Raw genomic sequence first — 13038 nt, forward strand, 5'->3', positions numbered from 1 at the left:
TATTGATACCAGGCAGGCACCTTCACTGTACTCTTTTCAGACCTACTTTAAACATTTTTGTTTAAGCAAGCCTATCCAGACATGTCGACACAGTGTGCGGTGACCGTGAAGGAACATTCTATGCTGGGGATCATTAGGAAAGGAATTGAAAGTAAAACTGCCAGTATCGTAATGTCATTCTATAAATCTATGGTATATAAATCTATATACTGTATGCAGTTCTGGTCTCTTCACCTCAGAAAAGATGCTATAGAGTTGGAAAAGGTTTGGAAACGGGCAACCAATTTGCTTTATACAGAGAAGTAGGTGATAAATTATTGGAAATAAATAAATACATTCAAGTGGACTTGACAACACTCTGTTTTAAGCCACCTTATATGCAGCACACTTTGGAAGATTAAGACTTTTATGGAGGCATAGTGCTTCAGCCTAACAGTGATTCATTATATCTTAGTTTATAGTGATCTAACCTTCAACAGCATCTGCATCATGATCTATCAAAGCTAGCAGTATTGAACTATGCCATATTTTGCTCATTTTGAAAGACTGCAAGATCGGTTCTGATGGCAAATTCAAGTTCCTGTTGCACGTCTCAATTACTAATCTGGCCAAATAACCTAGGGTATGTTGGGATAATGAATTACAAAAATCAAAGGGCTTAATAAATAATAAAATCTGCCCCCTTTCCTTTAAAAATACACAGAACATGACACTCTTGTGCTTTTAATTCAACTCGATTAAAGAGTGGAGAGAAACTATCAATGACTACCAGCAGCAAGACTCCTCGAGAATTGCCCCTGTTTGTAGATTCTTTATGGAATTAGGTGACAGCTGGCAAAGTTTGCCTTGGGGTTAAGGGCTCAGTATCCATTTCGGTTTCCTCTTTTCATCAACAGGAACCCTACACGTAAATCACATAATGTAACACATTTGCTTTCTTACGTTCCGTTCCAGGATTTAGATTAGCCACCAGTAACATGAGCTTGGCTGTTTAAACAATATAGATGTCATACATTATAATATTAGCTTTACTCATTGTCTCAATGCAAACTTTTAAACAGAACATTTTTGACCCTGAAACTCAACTCACCCCAAAGAGCCCCTTCTTTAATTAAAACTGCATGTGACCCAGAAGGCATCAAGGCAAAGGAGCATCATCAAGCTTATTCATGCCACCTTCACCTGCTAATGAAAAGCAGAGGCCAACATATGAAGGGATGGAAGATTAGAAACAGTTAGGAATTGGTGTGTGTAGGGATAGAGAACTTGAAAAATCACTCCTGGCCCAATGAACGCTTTTAAAAATAGAACACATTTGGGGAACACTGGAAATTCAGTTTGGGGAAAGATTCTAAAACATGCAAACCATCAATTTGCAAAAGTTTCGTAGTCTTGCAAAAATATATGTAACTACTTGGACTTGTGTCTACTTCACATTGACAACTGTAGCTTGATTAGCTTTTGTCACAAGCTTGTTTCTTCATTTCATGCCAATGTGCATGAAACAACTCTATGTTGATTTGATGTGGAACATGGGGTGCAATTAAAGCTAGGTGACAGTCTGGATGTGGTCAGATGCCTGAAAGGTTGCAGTTGCGGGCCCAGGCACAGCGAGCCTGCGATTGCCAGTGGTGGGGACATGGGAAGAGGTAATAAACACAGAACAACATTTTGGGATTAAATAGGCTACTACAACTTTATTGACTACAAATGTCAGTAGGTTTTGGCATAGGTAAACTTTGGAAGATTCATGTGTATCCTGAATCAAACAACCCAGCAGCTGGCTGATTACTGTTGGGGTTAATCCTTGGATAAGGATTGCTCCATCACATACATCAAATTGGGGTGAACCCTCCAGGAGCACCACATTTCATGGCCCGGCAGCCCCTATCTGGACAGAAACACCCCCTTTGGACCCCTTTAATGGGGTACCCCAATTCCATGGCAGGGGTTAAGAATCCAATCCAATGCCTTGCTTTGCTGGTAAGATGAAGCCCAGGAGGGTCCTCCTAATCCATATAATTAGATTACCATGGGTCCTCACTTGAAGAACCCTCCTCTCTCAACCCTTGTCCCTTGGCTTTCCTTGTGAGCACAGATGCACTAGCACCAACTCCACCCTGGCAGGCCAATCACCCTGGCAGCAGTCAGCCAGTAGTCACCGCGGGATGCTACACTATCAGTAACTGAAGAGCTGGACTCACAAGAATCATAATCACTACCTAACTTCCAGTGCTGCTTCTGATGATGCTCCTTGGTGGGGCACTTTTTGTTGCTTTTCCACAACACCTCATCAAAGGAATCTGAGGGCTCAACTAGAAGTTGATGCCCTGTTTGCTGGCTAAGTGTTCTGAGATAGCGAGAAAGGTAAAGCAAAGCAAGCTGTAGCTGCAATGACCAAGATAGCAGCTGCGGACTGTGTCCAAACTTAAAGAAGGCTCTTTCTCCCCCCACTTGCAACACTGTGACAGATAAAGGTACTGATACAAAAGTGGTAGCAAGATTACAAGGGGTTCCAGGTGCACACCTCGGGTCTGTGCTTCTTTGGAGAATTGAAGACATGGCAGAGACTGTTGTAGATTTTTTATAAACCCCCCCCCCCACATATTTACACCTTCAATCTGCATGGAGGGAGCCCAGAGCTTACAGCATGGTCATTCCAAGAGAGGCTTGTTCCCCACAGCAGTACAGCACTGGAGACAAAGGCATCTCTCTCAGCCAGCCTTCAGCCATTCTGCCCAAGATGGATCTCAGTCTTTTTTTCCCTCCTAGTCTTCTTCCCAGCACACCTTGCTAAAAACTTTCCTGTTGCTTCATACCCAGTTACCCTGGCAACATTCTGTCTGCCTAGGCCCAATATTTCTCTTGGATGGGCCATCAACACCTTTCGTCATGTTAATGCCTCTATCTCATGTGAGGCCCTGCCTTGGAAAGGAAGTTTAGCCTGTATTTTTCCACGGGCCAGCAACCTTCCCTTCAGTACTCCCAGATAATCTATTTTTTATATATATATAAATTTTTTATTAAGAATTTTGTTAATACAATAAAGAAAAGAAAGACAGAATAAACAAAGAACAAAGAATAAAACAAACATAAAGTTATACATCTTGTAATAACCATCTTTTCTTCATTTTTTTCCTTTTGGACTTCCTCACGTCTCTCGCTCCTACTTTCCAAGTTAATAAAACGTTAGCCAGCAACTTATCACCTTATTTTCATTCTTATTGTACAGAATTCCAATATTTTATCCATAACTTTGAATATTTTTGTCAAAATCCTAAATACCTAGTTTTAACATGATATTCATTTAAAATTTATCTTTCTCATGAAATTCACTCATTCTCATAATCTTTTCAGCTAACTTTATGGTGCCCTATTGTTTTCAAATCTCTCATCCTTCTTAACACTCATATAATTTACAGTGTTTTTGAAGATAGTCCTTAAATTTCTTCCAATCCTCCTCCACTGCTTCTTCTCCCAGATCTCGGATTCTGCCGGTCATTTCTGCTAACTCCATGTAGTCCATCAGTTGCATCTGCCATTCTTCCAGCGTGGGCAAATCTTGAGTTTTCCAATGTTTGGCGACAAGTATCCTTGCTGCTGTTGTTGCATACATAAATAATGTTTGGTCCTTCTTTAACACCCTCTGGCCAACAATGCCCAAAAGGAAGGCCTCTGGTTTCTTAGGAAAGGTATACTTAAATACCTTTTTCAACTCATTATATATCATTTCCCAGAAGGCCTTAACCCTAGGGCAAGTCCACCAGAGGTGAAAGAATGTTCCTTCAGTTTCCTTACATTTCCAACACTTGTTATCTGGCAGGTGATATATTTTAGCTAGCTTGACTGGGGTCATGTACCACCTATATATCATTTTCATAATATTTTCTTTCAAGGCATTGCATGCCGTAAACGTCATACCGGTAGTCCATAACTTTTCCCAGTCAGCAAACATAATATTATACCCAATGTCCTGTGCCCATTTTATCATAGCTGATTTAACCATTTCATCCTGTGTATTCCACCTCAGCAGCAAGTTATACATTCTTGAAAGTAATTTAGTCTTAGGTTCTAACAGTTCTGTTTCCAATTTCGATTTTTCCACTTGGAATCCTAACTTTTTATCCAATTTAAAAGCCTCTTTAGTCTGAGCGTAATGTAACCAATCTCGCACTTTATCTTTAAGTTTCTCCATACTCTGCAATCTCCAACTGTCTCCGTCTCTTTCTAATATTTCCCAATATTTCGGCCATTTGACCTCCATATTGGGTCTTTTCACAGCCTTAGCTTCCATAGGTGATAACCACCTTGGGGTCTTGTTTTCTAATAAGTCTTTATATTTTATCCAGACATTAAACACTGCTTTCCTTATAATATGGTTCTTAAAATTCTTGTGAATCTTAACCTTGTCATACCACAGATACGCATGCCATCCAAAAGCATTGTTAAATCCTTCCAAATCTAAAACACCAGTGTTTTCAAGAAGCAGCCAATCTTTCAACCAGCAAAAAGCTGCTGATTCATAATACAACCTTAAGTCTGGCAGGGCAAACCCCCCTCTTTCTTTAGCATCAGTTAATATTTTAAACTTAATTCTGGGCTTTTTGCCCTGCCAGACAAATTTAGAGATATCTCTTTGCCACCTCCCGAAACACTCCATTTTATCCACAATCTGTAAAGTCACTCCCAGATAATCTAAACCCTATCATTTATTAATTTCTAGGGTTTACGGCAGGGGTCGGCAAGGCTTACCAGGCATGGGCCGGATCACTCCCACAGAGATCCTCCATGGGCCGGGCCGGCGCAGTGTCACGCCAGAAATCGCATCTGTGCATGTCTGTGGTGCCGGAAATCGCTTCTGCACATGCCCAGATACTGGCAATCGCTCATGAATTATTCTAAAAATAAAAAAAAGATACATGTGTTAGTTGTGGTTTGTGTGCTATGGCTTATCGAACCTACCGGGAATAAAATGACAAAAATTCACTTTGAATGGTTGGTGACTCTTTTCTGTGGCACTTAATACCATTTTAATACCTTATTTTAAAAGAGACCACAATTAGCTTTATTTTGATACCAAAATAAGCCCAATTGGTTGAAAAATAAATGAAACAGGAAGTTTTTTCTAAACTGACGCAGAAATTGCATTAGCCTAAATGGCACGAAAATTGAATTTTTAAAAAAAATTCTCCTTCGCCCAATTTTGGACCAAAAATTCATTTGAGGTTATCTCATAGGTATCTACACATAAAAAAAAAAATTTGAAGAAAATCTGAGTCGTGAGAGCACATGGCATCAGGTGATTTGGTGTGGAATGACCCCTCTTGGTTCATTGGCTGGGCCTGGGAGGAGTGACGAGGGCACTCTCCCTTTCCCGAGCCATGATGCTGCCACACCCCTTGGCTCTCACCCCAGGGAACTGCCAACAGCAACCTATGTAGCCATCGCCAAGCCTGCAGAGGTGGGGGAGGGTACAGGACAATGGGGCATGCACCTTCCCCCCTCTGCAGGTAGGACAAAGCCCCCTTTATGAAGGGGGCTCCTCTGCTGCCTGGCTGAACCATCCTCCATCTTGCTGCTGTCAGACACACACACACACACACACACACACACACACACACACACCTTTTGATTCTGGCTAATGGCAGTGAAAAGTGCCTTTTGTTTGGTGTTACAGCAAAGGAGGGGGTGGGGGGGTGAGAGAATGTGGATTAAAGAGGTCAAATGTATATCAAGCAATGTGTCCCCCATGTAAATGCTTAGGCAGATACTCCCCTTTACGGATCTCATGCTATTGCCAGTCACACCTCCATGGAAATTCTTAAGAGGAATGTTTTTAATGAGAAGCTTCACAGATTTTCAGCTTTGTATGTCTTCTAGGTATGCAAAGGGATTGCTTCAGAACCTGAATTTGTCAGGAGAGGAAATGAAAAATAGATGTGAAATGTAAAATACAAAAGAGGTAGCACAGCAAAGCTGCGTCAGGCAAAACACAATACTGTGAAATACTATCCCCTTTTCTAAAAAAACATGCTGCTTTCTTCTCCTTTGCCCCAGGAAGATTGTAAGGGTGAGCTAGAGCCTTGCCCTTACACAATGGGCTTTTAGTAACAAGGCAGTCACTCTGTCACTGCTTTGACAAGAAAGAAAGTAAAGCAGACACAAAAGAATGCCACTTGGCACCGCAGTATCCATCACTTCCAGCTCTAAACACCAATGCCTTTTGTATTTGTGCTTATCGGCAGGAAATCCTGATGCCTTTGCCAATGAGTCCATCACTTGGATAAGAAGGAAAATGAATTGCCATTTGTCCAGTTCCCATAACACTACATTCAAACGACTCCAAGCAGCTTCAAATCGCACTGCTGTTGAACGTTGCACAGTGTGAATGCAGAACCCCCAAATCAAACTCCTTTGTCATAAAGGTGGTGGTGACCAACTGCTTTAACAAATTTACTTTCATTTGTGTGTGTGTGTGTGTGTGTGTGTGTGTGCGTGTGTGTGTGTGTGTGAATGAAAGTAAATATATATATAGAGAGAGAAATTATTTACTTACGTAGTGCCAGCAGTGAGCATGATGCTTTTAGAGTACTACAAAGAGAAATCAGTGCCCTGTCCCCACTACTGTTGCAAAACAAATGTGCAACATTAATGCTATGAGATCAGATGAAATATAAAGAAATGTGTGAATTTTTTTGAAATTGTTTAAGCAGAACATGTGTGGCCCACAATTTACTGTTGGACAGGAATGGGTAATCTGTGACTTTCCACATGTTGTTACCTTACAACTCTCGCTATCCCTGGCCATTTCCACACTGGCTGGGGCTGATCTGTTGATGAGGAAACAACCTCTGCCTCCCAGAACCCTATTAAGGATGGACGTATTGTAGGCAAAACAATTCAGCATCGCTTGATTTTTCATAATTAGAGAATGATGTAATGAGGAGAATGATGGGGCCTAGAAACATACTGCCCCCTCCACCACACCATAAGCCCCTAACCCATTCCTTTTGCTGGCCTTAGCTGGCAGCAGTGGGGTTTGTGCTGCAGCTTTTATTAAATACGAATGTTGATGAGGCTATGCATGGTAGCATCCACAATGGAGGGGAAATGACACAGTGTCCAGGGCATTGAAAGGAAAACAAAATGGTGACAAGCCCAGTCCTTCCTGGCCCAGGATTGGGACAGGCATTAGTGTAATGGCCCCTGCCAGGGTCCCAGTTGCAGTTTGAGGAGCGTGTGTGCCCCCCCCCACATCTGGAACAGGGGCGAGCAGCATTCTGCATGTGCAGAGGGAGTCCAGGTTCTCAAAGACTATTGCGTAGTGACCTTTTTGAGTCCCAGATACCACATTACAGTGGTACCTTGGGTTACAGACGCTTCAGGTTACAGATTCTGCTAACCCAGAAATAGCACCTCGGGTTAAGAACTTTGCTGCAGGATGAGAACAGAAATTCCGCAGCGGCGGCGTGGCAGCAGTGGGAGGCCCCATTAGCTAAAGTGGTGCTTTAGGTTAAGAACAGTTTCAGGTTAAGAACGGACCTCTGGAACGAATTAAGTTCTTAACCCGAGGTACCACTGTATATCATAGGCAGACTTTCAGGGGCCACATGGCAGTGATAGGCAGGGCCAGATGCAAAACTGGGTAGAGCAGTGAATATGAATGTACAGTAAGTGACAGCCATGCAAAAGTCCTGGGTTTCTAGGCACTTAAACATGGCACACACAGATGTTCCACCTTTCTTCGAAACCAGCAAGTTTGTGGACATTGTTCCTCCAGGCAAAAGGCAGGCATGGCCTGGGAAGCGTTCCAAGAGCCACATAGAAAGGTCTGGAGGACCACATTTGGTCCCTTGGCCAGAGTTTCTCACACTCCTGGATTACCTCTGCCTTTCAAATTGGCTGGGCTCCAAAATATCAGCAGCCGACCTATTCCAGAGCCTCATTTTCTTTCAGCTTACAGCTGCCTTCCTCGTCAGACTCATTCCTATTATTTATCATCTCACGGGACCAGTAACTTCTGCTTCCTTCCACAGGGTGTAGTGCTGTCCTTCAAAGGCTGTGTCTACACCTATTTAGGTTGCTTTTGGGGATTTTTCTGAACGTCAGAATTCATTATTAACTGAGTCCAAAAAAAGGAGAGCACATTATCTGCATCTGGTGTAACTCAGTCCAGCTCTGTTGCAATGTTTTGAGTTGCAGAGTTTTGATCCTTAAAGCTTTGTATATGCTTAAGTTATTGCAGATGCTATTGTTGTAAGGTAGATGCTGTGGGGGTGTTTTCTTTATTGTATGACATTTGGGATTTTGATCACTTTTATTTACATCCAAGAGATTTAAAATTCCTCTAAACAAAGTCGGGAATAGTTATTTTCAGTGAAACTTCTCTCAGCTTTGCATTTAAGATTATTTGTTTGCGCGTGCGCACACACACACATTCCTTTTATCACAGAACTGGAAACATTTACCTCCTTTTCATTGTGAATGAATATTCTGATTGCATTTGTTTGCTTAATGAGTTAAATGAATAGGTAAGAAATCTGCAATGGCTTTTTTGTACCCCGAATTAGTAGGGGAAAATTGGGGTGTTTTGGAGTATTCTTTCACATTTCTAAATTAGAGTGCACCATTAATAAGGTATGCAGAGCAGATCAGTGACTATCTTCCAAGGAAAATGCTTTCCTCGGTTTTTTTCATAAAGTTAAATGCACAGCATATTCTCCTCACCCCCATTTCTTTTCAGAGAAATGAAACCAAGCTGTGAGTATAGCAATGACCAGATTTTGAGATGGGAGGGCTGTGTGTGGGATCCTTCATTTAATGAAGGAAGAGGGATCACAAACCATAGCTCATGGACACTCTCTTCTTCACAGAATAGTCTTTCTGGAGAGTGAGGGGTAGCAAGAAAAACCTGCTACACCTATCTTTCTAAAATTTGGCAACCTTCATTCCTTCAGAAGGGTTGACTATGATTTTCTAATAAATAAAAAGTTAGAGACCTTTCATTTATTTTTAAAGCTTCCCTGCATGAAAACTCCTTAGTGGATCTTCCCAAAATGTGCCATGCTTAATTCACTGTGGACCAGTTCCTTTGCCTGTAAATTTCACCCACTTATGCAAGAAGGACAGAAATTTTAGCCATTTTTAGACACTACATTATATGTGGCAAAGCATAACATTGGACTGAACAGACTGACTTTGGACCCAAATAATGAATCAAACCAGTGAGAGTGGGTCTGAAACAGATGAGACTGCCTTAAAATACTACAGGTACATGGTAAATCTGGTGGTCACTAAACAAGCCTAGCATATATGTGTCACTAGATGATGTGACAGTGTTGTTAGCTAAAACTATTTACCATGTGCAAGACAACTGTTGATTCCATCCTTCCTAATATCAAACATAACATTTACATAAATCTTATTTAGGAAGACTGCCGTCTCACTGAGAATTTCATATACAAAAACACAGAGTTAAAGAAGGCTTGACCTACATATTGGATGTGTGGGCAAGTAGTTTTGTAGCAGTTTATATACTTCAGTACCGTTCTTCACAAATATACTTTACTAGCCCTCATTTAAAAATAAATAAATATGAACAAGATTTTTTTTTGGGGGGGGTCAGCACAAAAAAAGGATAGAAGCATTTTTTTGGTACTCAGTTATTGAATATATTAGCAGAAGGAAACCATGCTTATTTAGCAATAGAGATACCATGCACAGTATTCCATCTACTGTGTTTTGCAATATCGCGCAACGTGTTTTAGTACTTGAATTCATATAGTATATACTTTGCTGATCGATTTGCATACCGTATCGATCCCAAGGGTTTTCTAATGTGTTTCACTTGTGGCACTTCTGCATAATTGCCTGATTAACTGACTTATTTAACCTATTGACCTTTACTCTTAATTAGCAGCCCTATGTAAATGTTGAGTAGTAATCAAGTGGAACACGATTCTGTGTGCAATTTACATCTTGTGAAGTTTTTCTTATTTTTAAAAGATTTACTACCAGTAAAAATTCTAATTTCAGATCAGACTATGGTAAAATAAAAAAATGAACACACTTACTTGGCTTCAGGTCACAGCACAGGTGAGTTTGAGTCACTCATGTTATTTCTATAAAGTTGAAACAAATTAAGAGTAATCACACACAGTGGATCAAATCACATCAGTAAGTGGAAAAATGTATAATTTAGGCTTTAAAGCATGGGGGGGGAGACATGAATGAGAACAAGAGTCTCTTTTGAACTTAGAAATTATTAGTTCTAGTACAGAAACTTTTAATTACAATAAAATCTTGCTAATTTCCACTAATTACTTGTAGAAAGAAAAGACAAAGCATCACCACGCAAAGATGTTTATTTTATTCTGTAGAGAGCCAGTTAATTTTATTATTTACACTTCTTCATTATGCTTACAAAAGATATACCACAGTCTATACTGAGAGAAACATCCATTATAAGAGACCTCTCTCTCTCTCTCTCTCTCTCTCACACACTCACACACACACACACACACACAGAGAGAGAGAGAGAGAGAGAGAGAGAGAGAGAGAGAGAGAGAGAGACTATATTCAGCACTTCCAAGGCCTACTGGGATCAGACTTGTGGTCCATCCCATTCTATCATGTAAGGAGCTCCGTATGTAAAAGAGTGACTGATAGGATGCTAGGTAAACAGAATTTAGGCCTCCTTAGCTATATCCTTACTGCATTTGCTGATGCCATCTGATAGAGAAGCGTTGGGCTGCATTCCTAGGCATCAAAGAAAAGCACAGGAAGCTGACATACTGGTTGATCTAGCTCAGTGTTGCCTACCCCGACTGGCAGCCATTTTTCAGGGTTTGAGATGGGGCATTCCTAGCGCTACCTGGAGATGCGAAGGATTGAACCTGAGACCCTCTTCACAGGGAAGAGAAAAGTAGATAATTGCGACAATATAACATCAGATTGATTCTACTAGATCTGTGGTAGCCAACATGATGCTTTCCACATGTTGCAGCCTACAAACTTGAGCAAAAGATTAATGTCTTGTGGGGTGTTGGAATAGATGACCCTGTGGTCCCTTCGAGCTGTACAGTTCTATGATCCCTTATCACTGACTGGGCCTGATGGGAGTTGTAGTCCATAGAACATGAAGGATACCCTACTGCCTACTGCTGAACCAGAACCTGTAGAGGGAAACAGGAGAGCTAAACTTATAATAAAACTCAGCAGTGGCCAGAAGATTGGAGAAGATCAGTCTACATCCCAATCCCAAAGAAGGGCAGTGCCAAAGAATGCTCCAACTATCACACAATTGCACTAATTTCTCACGCTAGCAAGGTCATGCTTAAAATTCTACAAGGAAGGCTCAAGCAGTATGTGGACCGAGAACTCCCAGAAGTGCAAGCTGGATTTAGAAGAGGCAGAGGAAGCAGAGACCAAATTGCAAACATGCGCTGGATTATGGAGAAAGCTAGAGAGTTCCAGAAAGACATTTACTTCTGCTTCATTGACTATGCAAAAGCCTTTGACTGTGTCGACCATGGCAAACTATGGCAAGTTCTTAAAGAAATGGGAGTGCCTGATCACCTCATCTGTCTCCTGAGAAATCTCTATGTGGGACAAGAAGCTACAGTTAGAACTGGATATGGAACAACTGACTGGTTCAAAATTGGGAAAGGAGTACGACAAGGCTGCATTTTGTCTCCCTGCTTATTTAACTTATATGCAGAATTCATCATGCGAAAGGCTGGGCTGGATGAATCCCTAGCCGGAATTAAGATTGCCGGAAGAAATATCAACAACCTCAGATATGCAGATGACACAACCTTGATGGCAGAAAGTGAGGAGGAATTAAAGAACCTTTTATTGAGGGTGAAAGAGGAGAGTGCAAAATATGGTCTGAAGCTCAACATCAAAAAAAACGAAGATCATGGCTACTGGTCCCATCACCTCCTGGCAAATAGAAGGGGAAGAAATGGAGGCAGTGAGAGATTTTACCTTCTTGGGCTCCATGATCACTGCAGATGGTGACAGCAGCCACGAAATTAAAAGACGCCTGCTTCTTGGGAGAAGGGCAATGACAGGCCTAGACAGCATCTTGAGAAGTAGAGACATCACCTTGCCAACAAAGGTCCATATAGTTAAAGCTATGGTTTTCCCGGTAGTGATGTATGGAAGTGAGAGCTGGACCATAAAGAAGGCTGATCGCCGAAGAATTGATGCTTTTGAATTATGGTGCTGGAGGAGACTCTTGAGAGTCCCATGGACTGCAAGAAGATCAAACCTCTCCATTCTGAAGGAAATCAGCCCTGAGTGCTCACTGGAAGGACAGATTGTGAAGCTGAGGCTCCAGTACTTTGGCCACCTCATGAGAAGAGAAGACTCCCTGGAGAAGACCCTGATGTTGGGAAAGATGGAGGGCACAAGGAGAAGGGGGCGATAGAGGACGAGATGGTTGGATAGTGTTTTCGAGGTTACCAGCATGAGTCTGACCAAGCTGCGGGGGGCAGTGGAGGACAGGAGTGCCTGGCGTTCTCTGGTCCATGGGGTCACGAAGAGTCGGACACGACTAAACAACAACAACAACAACAACAACAACAACAACAACAACAACAAAGTGCTGGCATAGTTGCATAAAGTTTGGCTCTAACTCACCCAGCTTGCTGACTTGTATGTTGTGATCATAGTCCTACTTCATTGGATACCAAAAATGCTAGAGATACTGTAGTTTGCTGAGTATTAAATTTGGCGTCTTTTGCCTTGAACCCTTCACTCTCAAATATCCTGGCCTAGTACCATAGTTCCACCCATCTTCCCCTGTTCCTGTCCAATGATTTGCTTTCATCATGAGAATGCATCCAAGTCACACTAGAAGCTCACCTATAAAATATTTAGCTTGCTCAACAATGAATGCACCTTGATTAGTAGAGTGTGTTACATTTTAGCTACTTAACTTTGCAGCTTGATTACTGAAGTGCACAATTTAATCAGCACATTTAATCAAATGACAATATATACCACCTAATCCCTCCCTTACTACAGACCAGA

At 41.5% G+C, this 13038-nt stretch overlaps 1 long non-coding RNA gene across 8 annotated transcripts in view; it reads left to right on the forward strand.

Annotated features, from left to right (window-relative positions):
* Positions 1-13038, forward strand: part of LOC307210907 — a 125018-nt gene that overhangs the window by 22272 nt on the left and 89708 nt on the right. For 4 of the 8 annotated variants that reach the window (XR_013836211.1, XR_013836215.1, XR_013836216.1 and 1 more), the window contains exon 3: positions 10036-10095. The exons of the other annotated variants lie outside the window; for them this stretch is intronic. This is a non-coding gene — a long non-coding RNA (uncharacterized lncRNA). The remainder of the gene's footprint in view (positions 1-10035; positions 10096-13038) is intronic. 8 annotated transcript variants of the gene reach the window in all.

The sequence above is a fragment of the Podarcis cretensis genome (genome assembly GCF_951804945.1).
Source record: "Podarcis cretensis genome assembly, chromosome: 1".
NCBI classification, from domain to species: domain Eukaryota; kingdom Metazoa; phylum Chordata; class Lepidosauria; order Squamata; family Lacertidae; genus Podarcis; species Podarcis cretensis.